The sequence below is a fragment of the Ambystoma mexicanum genome, chromosome 4p (assembly GCF_040938575.1).
Source record: "Ambystoma mexicanum isolate Mex_15411 chromosome 4p, UKY_AmexF1_1, whole genome shotgun sequence".
Taxonomy (NCBI): Eukaryota; Metazoa; Chordata; class Amphibia; order Caudata; family Ambystomatidae; genus Ambystoma; species Ambystoma mexicanum.
The window spans coordinates 70,115,037-70,125,395 of record NC_090927.1 but is presented as its reverse complement, the minus strand read 5'-3'; the positions used below and the strand labels follow the sequence as shown (position 1 = coordinate 70,125,395).

General features: G+C 42.3%; 1 pseudogene; it reads right to left on the bottom strand.

Annotated features, from left to right (window-relative positions):
- Positions 1-2,713: 2,713 nt before the first annotated feature.
- LOC138453005 (zinc finger protein 84-like) overlaps positions 2,714-10,359 on the bottom strand; it is a 169,292-nt pseudogene continuing 161,646 nt past the window's right edge.

The window sequence follows — 10,359 nt, the reverse complement described above, 5'->3', positions numbered from 1 at the left end:
TTGCTTCCAAATACACAGAATCTGTAATGAACCTAGGATGCATTTGGCTGTCCAGCTTGGGTTGCAATTTGCAGGTGATTCCGATAATCAAGTCTGTTTATTTCCAACTGAAGCTTCCAAAACCTCTTCTCGCTTTGACATCTTAGCATGATCGATCAACGGTGGTAAGCACTCTCACCAATGCCAGGCTACATTATTGTATCTCTATACCATGGAAATCGTCAGTGTGATTTTCGCAGAAGTCTTCATTGGCTGCCAGTCCAGCAGCGGACTCCGTTGAAGCTGCTGTGCCTCGTTTTAGATGCATTCGTGGCCTGGATCCAGCATATTTAACACCAAAGCTATACTGTATTCCCCTCTTTCGAAGATCCATCTGCACCTGGATGCAGCTTGCTGCTTGGTTCCTCAGGGATATGCGCAATACAAATTTTCAAATCAAATCATTATGTCACATGGGATGCAGATCTCTAGGATAATTTGCCCCTCTTTATTGTTATTTTCAAATAATTTGTCGTTCGTCATCTCTTTTAGCAGCACTATTGGATTTACACCGAGCACTGTGAGCCACTCACACCCATCCCGATATATTCCCAATAGGACAACCCTGCGAGACCTGAAAGGACGTCAAGTATGGAGTCACCCTTGCCCTTTTCAACCCAGACCCGCGAAGCCTCCAACAAAGGAAACATAAGACTGGGAATTGCAGCTGACAAATAATGATGAATATCAGCGGTACATGGAACCCTCCCACACTGATAGCCAGGGCAGGGAGACGCAGTTTCCATTGTGGTACTGTCCTTGACTCCAGCGGCAAAGGAAGCGCCAACAAGTTCAGCACAGCCGGTGAGTTGGAAGAACCTGATAGAGGGCCGGACTGTGTTAGACTCAAGGTTGCACTGGCAAGATTAAGATACAGAGGTCTTTTGTGAACAAACTTGGTGCCAGAGAGAGTGGTCCAGCGCCACGTGGGAACTCATTGAAAGGTCCCCAGCTGGTACCCCTCTCCTGAAAGAAGAAAGCATTGAGCTAAAAGGTACTGAAAATACAAGTGCCAGGAGGCCTTTGAGAAGGCCAGCATGAGGTGTCAAGGTGGTCATACAAGGGTCAAGCCAAACTCCTTGTACAATTGAAAGTCCTTGACACACTGTAGAAATTGTGAACTGTGGAAAGTGTGAACCCAACTGAGGGAATTGTGAAACTGGTGTTTGCGCCAAGCTGAGGGGAACGCTGTGCGAACTGTGATATTGTGAAGCATGCACTTGCCATAGAATAACAGAGTGACCCAGCTCGACGTTATAGCCCTTCAGAAGCCTACGTTTAAACTGGCAAGTGCTTTGTCCTGAATCCTAGGGTGAAGAATAATCACGAAGTGAAGGTTACCAGAAAGAACTTTTGTTTTGTTGTTTTTTCGGCATTTCAGGCCCTTTGAAGCAAGAGACTTTGCATGAGAAGAGACTTGGGTACAGAAGGCCCCGATATAGAGAAAATGACCTGTAAGAGTCCAACCTTGTCCCATGCTAAAAAAACATGGGGAAGGGAGACCCTGGCCATAACATCCTGCCTTATTCTTTTGTGAACACTTCTTTATCTTTTGTAGCATAGCGGTAAGGATTGGCAATAGTTTTTCTTTTAGTATATGCCCTTTTTAAATTGATGAGACTCTATTAGGACTGTATTATTATTATTTTATGGTCGTAGCTTGCTCCCATCTTAGATTTAGATTAGGTGTTTATCTCACCCATTTTCCAGTTTAATAAATTATGCTTTTGCCAAAGTTTTAATTCCTATTCCAGATGATGCCAGCTAAAGTGCCCAATGATTTTCTCCTGAGAATTCAAACAGCTTTGTCGCAGTTTCTTTAGAAAGGAACAAAGACTACAATAGCACATGGTACACTCATACTGCCTAGCGAAGCCGGGGTGTGGGATTCCCAAATTTGTGGAGATATTACAAGGCAGAGTAATTTAGGATGTTGGTGGACCATCTTGACCCTCATACGCCCAAACAATGGGTTAATGTTGAGAATGCACTTCCGGTTCTGTTATAGTCCCTGGGCTCCCCCATTTGCTCCCATCACAGTTGCTGGGCTCCCTCTTCACACCCCTACACAGTCCCTGGGCTCTCCCCACCCCATCACAGACCCTGGCCTCTCCCCATGCTGCTCCCACCACTATCTCAGTGCTCACGCCCATCCTGCTCCCAACACAGTCCCTGGGCTCCCAACACAGTCCCTGGGCTCCCAACACAGTCCAAGGGGGCTCAGGGGGTTTCCCCCCTTGAATTTTTTTTAAATAATGGGATAAAATGTTGCATTTTAGAGCATACTTAAAAAAATAAAATGGGTAAAAAGGCAAACAGTTTGAAATTGGCGCTTGCAGGCCAAGATACAATTCTAACATGGCTATATAAGTGATTAATACCAAGCGCCAGGAAATCATGTACAGCAGTGACATGATGTAAGCATGTCCAATAAGAGCCTGCTCTGCTGAATTAACTTGTCTTACTCCATCTGCAGATGCCCATCCCAAGGAAATGTTTAGAACGGCCCGTCAATGGCACATTACCATGTGTCCCTAAAGGGCTCTTTTTTTAAGTACCCAGAGTGCAAAAATAGGTGGTACAACTAGGCGTAACAGTGTTATATCTGGCTTACCACCTCTTTTGCAGTGCAAGGAATATTCATAGTTTTGTCAGCAAAGTGGGTGCACAGAAGAAGATTATATATTTTTTTTATTGTGCTTTACCCAAAAATTTCTTTTCACATATACAAAAGAAAAACATAAATATAAAGTCACATAAAACCTTAAAAACAGGTTATTCCATAATTCACCTTAGTTCAGTCTCATGCCTTTGTCAATCACTGCCCAGGGGTATATCTTTCCTACTGATGATGTCAACCTTTATGCCATACCACAAGTCTAAAGGACCCAGAAAACGTTTACGGTCAGTGATGTTTCATGGCCTGTTATACGCCGGCCCCAAAACATATCTGATGTCAGTCTATTTTCTCTCTCTACAAATCGGAGGAGATATCTTACCCTTGCATCCCAAGTGCCCTGCACTCCATCAGAATATGTTTAATGGACTGCCGGCTCAGGACCTCGCAGATTGAGCAGAGTTTTTGTGCTTCTCCAGTCCGACCCCAACAGGACAGCACCTCCCCAGTGTGTATCAGTTTTAGTCTGACCCTTAGGAAGGTCTGTCTCCCCTTCCAGTCAGGAAAATGCCTCCGGTACTTTGGGAGAAAGCCAATTTTCTTATCAAATGGCGAGGATGATTCAGCTAGAACTTGCTTACACATGTCATCTATTGTGTGGATCCAGTCTGTTTGTTCCATTGCCTATTTTACCTTCATTGGATTACAGAAGAGTATCGATGTCACCGTCGCATTCTGTCAGTGTTCTAAGTACAAGTGGTTTTAAGTTAGATAAGAATACCGACGAAGAATGCTGCAAGTTGACTTGTGGGGCCACTATTAAATCGATATAAGGAAACAAGCTGTGATCTGAGTTATCTTAGGCCTAACTCGTATCTTAAACTGGCCTTTGGGAGACTGAGGGAGGCCAAGAACATTCTTCCATATTTGACCCTCCAATCGCGGCCAGTTCATTTGCCAGGACAGAGGTTTAGCTTATATGCCATATAAAATGACTTAGGGTCACTTTAGCTATATAACATTTGATTACAGGGATTATGGAGAATTTGCAATATTTCACCAGTAGTTTCCTCAGTTGGGAGATCTTCTCGCAGAAGTCTAGATTCATTTGGCCCGCCTTCGGAGATGCATAGAATGTGAACCCCACATAGACCACTTCTTCTATCACCAGAATGGTTTGGTCTCCCAAAATCCATTTATATGTGGCTACCTGTCTACCTCGTCTCTTAAGGATCACTATTTTCGACTTCCCCAGATTAATTACCAGGTCATTTTATTTTGCATAAGTCCCCAATGAGTTCAACAGGTGCTGGAGCCCAACCACTGTGTTATCCAAAAGGACAATGTCATCAGCGTAAGCCAACCATCTGATCGGACATGTGTCAATTTTCTGTCTAGCCAACTCTGCTGCATCCATCGCCTTTCCCAGGCCCACTAAGTAAAGGTTAAAGAGGAGGGGGGACGCCACCCACCCCTGTCTTACTCCCCTCTCCAACCTCACATGATCTGATAATTGTCCCACACCATCCAATCTGACTCTCAGCATGGTGTCCATGTGGAGAGGCCAGCAGAGGTGTTGGTATCCCCCAACTTTCCAGCTTCTCCCAAAGACGTCTCCTATTGACCAGGACAAAGGCTCTAGAGTGGTCTATCCAGGCCTTGTATAGTACTGCCCCACCCCCTGTACCTAGGATTTTTTTCACTAAGGATCCCCATTATTGTTCCATTCAATGCTGTAGAATGCCCCTTGCGGAACCCCGTTTGAAACTTTGGCAAGAGGTTTCTTGGTCTGGCCCATTTGTCTAGCTCCTTCAACAGCAGCCCCACAAATAACTTACTTTCTAGGGCAATCAGACAATTAGCCGGGTCCGTTCAGCCCCTCCCACCTGCCTTTGAAAATGGGGAGAATGATGGAAGTCTTCCGGGACGAGGGAAAGTCTCCTCTCCAAGATCCCTTGAAACAGCAGGGCCAACAACAAAGACCACAGGCTTACATTTCCTTTTAGAACCCGATATGTTAAACCATTTCGTTCTGCTGCCCTAGAGGAGGATGTTTTGTGTATCAGCTTGGATATGTCACTCTCCGAGTACTCTTCTCCCAAGTTGCATTAAGGATTTTAAAGCAAATTTTAATTGGTGGCTTTTTATAGTGGAAGTTCTGATAATTTACCCACTCAATTTCTGCCATTAAGTTGCTTTGGTAACTCTTTTGCAGGGCATCCATATGATTCACTAATGCCCAAAAATTAGGAGAGTTGTTATTACACGATACTCCAAGCATCAGCTGCCATCTTTTTGTAATCAGAGCATTTGACGTTCCCGGGACCAATTTTCATTTCTGACTCACCTTCTTGCTAAGACCGAATTGTTTTCACCAGGATGGGATTTTCATACCGGGGATTAAACCATTGGATGCCTATGGAATCTGCATAGCTTTTAGCACTTGCTATAAGCTGGAGGATTTTATATTAAACCATTGTGAATACCTCCCACTAGGGTTCACAATACATTTGTTGCACTTTGAGGTTAAAATCAAGAAAGGTTTTATGGAATGGACTGCAGTTCGCCAAATTTCACGGTTTGACCCTCGACCTACTTTTCATCTGGGAAATTCTGATAAAAAATTCACTTAAAAACTGTGCCAGAGGACAACCTCACAACTTTTACAGGACTTCATAGTTCTGATTATCTTAAATAACTTAAATCAGTCTTCGGAAGTTCATGTCCAGTTTCAGCTTCCCACTGTAAATGCTTTGTTCACCATCTTCTTTTGGAGTCCGTTTTGGCATTACAACGTTAAAGAAGAGGGTGTGCCTGAATAATTTTTCATTATCTCCTGGTGCTGCTCTCAGCTTAAGGCCGTTTGATCTAGTCTTGTATTCAAGAAGCATGTTTTTCTTTCAAAGGCTTGAATATATCGGAATTAGCCTCGTTAAAATGATTGCTAGCTGTTTTAGACCTTTTCCATTGCAGCTGATACCTCTGACCTCTAGACTATTCTAAAATGTGTTTTTAATTACATGTGCTTTACATGTATAAGTTTATATGGAAGTGGTTTCCTCTCAGATCTCATCTAGGGCATGTTATGCTCAAAGACATCAGAGTTCTAAAGTTCAACTGGAGTACTTGCAGTCTGAGCCTCCTTTGGGGTACGGCTGCCCTAATGTATACACTCCTAACAAGAACATGGATTATCTGCCTCTGAACTCACCCCTGTGGGATTACTGCCCAGCTCTTGAGCCGTCGGGGAAGCACTGGATGTCAGAGCTGCCATTTCCTCCCAAGCATGTTCTGCATTCTGACTGCCAGGTGAGCATCGTTTGATCATGTATGATCTCTTGTCAATTTGTGCATTGTTCTCGCATGAATATCAAAATATGGGCTTGCTCATGTCAAGTCAGATGACTTATCTGGCTGAAGATTATGGGACATTCAGAGCCCGGATATGTTTCTCCAATTTGAGGGTTACCAGGTTCAGATTTAAATCTGTTCTGGGAATTAAGGTTTTCTGGCATTGCAAACACTGACAGGATTACTCTCCCTTGTGGATTTTCTCAGACCGAGTCAGGTGATTTTCCTTTTGATGCTCTTCTGGCATTCACTGCACTCATAAGGTTTTTTTCCTGTGTCGATTGTCTCATGTAGAGTTAGTCGTTTTATCGCTTACAGTTTTCTGTCATTGGAAACATTCTGAAGGATTTTCTCAGAGTTAGAAAAATATTCATTTAGAAAAGCAGTCCAACATTCATTCCACTAATTAAGTTTTCTCCTGAGTGGATTCTCATATACAGATATACACTTTATATTACTGCAGGTGTCCTGCATTGGACACATTTGTTGTCCCATGTGGGTTGTTGCATATTGAAGTAAACTGAGTTTTTCTGACATGCTGTACATGCATAAGGTTTTTCTCCTCTGTGAGCTCTTTCATGTTGAGCACGATTCATTTTGTAACAACCTTTCTTGACATTCGAGGCACTGGTAAGGATGTTCCAAGTGTGTGTTTTTAGCACTGGTAAGTTTTTTTCTCCATTGTACGTTCTCTCATGTTGAATTAAAGCAAGTTTGTGAGTGAAGCTTTTCTGACATTCTGTGTCAGTAAATGTCAGGTTCTTGACATGCGTGGGCTCTTTAATGCTGAATTAGGTCTTTGTTCTCACTGAATCTTTTCTAGCCTTTTGTGCGTTACACTTTTGTTCTTGTGTGGGTTTTTTCATGTAGAGTTAGATTGGCTTTATGAATGAAGCGTTTCTGACATTCAGAACACTGGTAAAGCTTTTCTCCTGTGTGGGATCTCTCCTCTTGAGTTAGACTGCTTTTATGACTGACACTCCTCTTACATTCAGTGCACTGGTAAGGTTTTATTCTCGTATAGGTTTTCTCATGCAGAGTTAGACTGCTTTTGTCACTGAATCGTTTGACATTCACTGCAATTATAAGGTTTTTCTCCCGTGTGGGATCTCATGCTGATCCAGCAGACTTTTGTAACTGAAAGTTTCTGGCATTCAGTGCACTGAAGGTTTTTCTCCTGTGTGGATTCTCTCATGTCGAATTAAAGGGAATTTCTGAGTGAAGCTTATCTGACATTTAGTGCACCGATAAGGTTTTTCTCCTTTGTGGATTCTCTCATGTCGAATTAAAGTGAGTTTGTGAGTGAAGCTTTTGTGACATTCTGTGCATTGATAAGGTTTTGTTTTTCTCCTGTGTGGGTTCTCTCATGTTGAGTCAGATTGCTTTTTTTACTGAAACCTTTCTGACATTCGGTGCACTGGTAAGGTTTTTCTCCTGTGTGGGTTTTCTCATGTTGAATTAGATCGGGTTTCTGACTGAAACATTTCTGACATTCGGTGCACTGGTAAGGTTTTTCTCCTGTGTGGGTTTTCTCATGTCGAATGAGATGGGGTTTCTGACTGAAACATTTCTGACATTCGGTGCACTGGTAAGGTTTTTCACCTGTGTGGGTTCTCTCATGAAGATCTAGCAGACTTTTGTAACTGAAACATTTCTGACATTTAGTGCACTGATAAGGTTTTTCTCCTGTATGGGTTCTCTCATGTTGAATTAAAGTGAGTTTCTGACTGAAGCTTTTGTGACATTCTGGGCATTTATAAGGTTTTTCTCCTGTATGGGTTCTCTCATGTTGAATTAGACTGGCTTTTTGACTGAAACATTTCTGACATTCAGTGCACTGATAAGGTTTTTCTCCTGTGTGGGTTCTCTCATGCTGAATTTGATTGGGTTTGTGATTGAAACATTTCTGACATTTAGTGCACTGATGAGGTTTTTCTCCTGTGTGGGTTCTCTCATGGTGAATTAAAGTGAGTTTCTGAGTGAAGCTTTTGTAACATTCTGGGCATTGATAAGGTTTTTCTCCTGTATGGGTTTTCTCATGTTGAATTAGACTGGCTTTTTGACTGAAACATTTCTGACATTCAGTGCACTGATAAGGTTTTTCTCCTGTGTGGGTTCTCTCATGCTGAATTTGATTGGGTTTGTGATTGAAACATTTCTGACATTTAGTGCACTGATGAGGTTTTTCTCCTGTGTGGGTTCTCTCATGGTGAATTAAAGTGAGTTTCTGAGTGAAGCTTTTGTAACATTCTGGGCATTGATAAGGTTTTTCTCCTGTATGGGTTTTCTCATGTTGAATTAGACTGGCTTTTTGACTGAAGCTTTTCTGACATTCAGTGCACTGATAAGGTTTTTCTCCTGTGTGGGTCCTCTCATGCAGAACTAGCAGACTTTTGTAACTGAACCTTTTTTGACATGTAGTGCACCGATAGTTGTTTTTGGGTGGGTTCATTTCTCCGAGTTACGTTTTGTTAATCAATAATATAATTGAAAACCTAACCTTGTTTCCGGAGTTGAACTTGTATAATGTTCAATATTATTCTCAGAAAGTAACTTTCTTTATAATTGCATCTAGTGAGGAATAGCAAATTTTAAGGTCTCATGTGTTGCAACATCCATCAACTATTTCAATTAAGCTGCACATGTTTCTCGATCATTCCAGTTTTCATTTAAGAAATCTTCTCCAGTGATTTTCCGTTCATGCTGAATCAGGTTAATTGTATGGTCCTGTATTTTCTTGCACCAAGCACATTCCAATTATTTTATCTTATGGTCACCGTGTTCAAATGAGGTAAGTGATGTGTTGTAGAAAGCAGTGCTAGGCCATGTATTCTTCATTCATATCCCTTTGTAAATAGCGTGTGCCTTATAAATGAATGCTTTATGATTTACATCAGGTATCCTGTTGACCCATTTACTTTGTTTACTTTAAGAAGCCATTCTCTAGCCTGATTCACCTGACTCTCGACATAGGATTGTGGAGATGTGACAACATAAATCCCCTTCAGCAGTAGTTATCCCCACTCCTTGTTCTTGAGGTTTCTGGGCATCCTCTGCTTCTGCAAACCATGCCATTGTTGGAGCTCCTGGATATCTTAGTCTTCTTTCCTAGTGAACCTTTTCATTTTGTTGGTGTTTTGAGGCACATTAACAGGCCACCATCTTGCTTCTTTCTGTATGCTTTAGTCAGCTGTAAAAGCAAAAGGACATGTTAGCTTTCTAAATGTAACTCAGCACATGTATTTTGACTTGTGGTAATTTTGAGAAGTGATAAAGGGACTCACAATCTGTGTTGATTTGTGTGTAGATTGGGTTTAAGCAAGTGGAAAAAGCCAATCATTTATTAAAACATGACTGCTGAAAGGGTAGATAAAGATGTCACACCTACTCTACCCCACAATCAAACCATTAATGTCTCCATCTTTGCCTCAGCTGTACCAGCAAGTGGCAAAGCACCACATCTCAACCAGTGGCCTCTTCTGGGTGTTCTTAGAGGGATCAGCACTACATGTCCCCCTCAACAGCAGAAGACACCTAAAAAACTCACAATCTCCCCAATGTATCCCTTCCACCTCACCACGCCCCAACATTAGATCTGCCTATCTTCAGACCTCAACCTATTTGGTACTAGATCACAATCTACATTTGCTTAAGATCACTAAAAGCCCAGCTCTTTAGTCATCTGCACCCGTACTTGCCCACCTCATTCTTCCAGTCTAGGCATTGCAGCACGCCAACAGGCAAAAGGCAGGAGGAGCAATAGTGCACAAATCAGGTCTCCAAGTATCTAGCACTGATCTTCATAACATCTTCAGCTGTAAATTGCCATTCAATACCGCATCTGGGGCATTATACCCAATTCTGGCAGCCCCATTTGAAAGCCTCATTTGGAGTACAGTATCTACTTCCAGAGGGTTCATCAGCAGTATTGGACCCCGGCGGGGCAAAGTTTCCTTACACTGAGTGGATAGAGCAATGGCCACAGCTCTGCAACCATGTTCACTCACACATTCAGGCTTTACACTGCATTGCTATCTTCCTTACCTGCACATACTGGAGACCCTGAATGGCCAGAGAGAGAGAGGAAAAGCAAGAGAGAGAGAATCCATCAAGGTTTGCTCAATAACAGACTCAAATTCTAGGTTTCAATCAGCAATATGAATAGCAACTAAGCCAAGCCATCCTCACATGGCAAATGACACCAATCAACATACAACATGAGAACACTACACCTTTAAAAAAAACAATGGAAATAAGCCCAGGCAAATGTATCATTGCTTGATGGCCACACAAGACTCCTCTTCGGATACACATGTCTCTATGCTCTTGGCACAGAACACTGAGGATCTGAT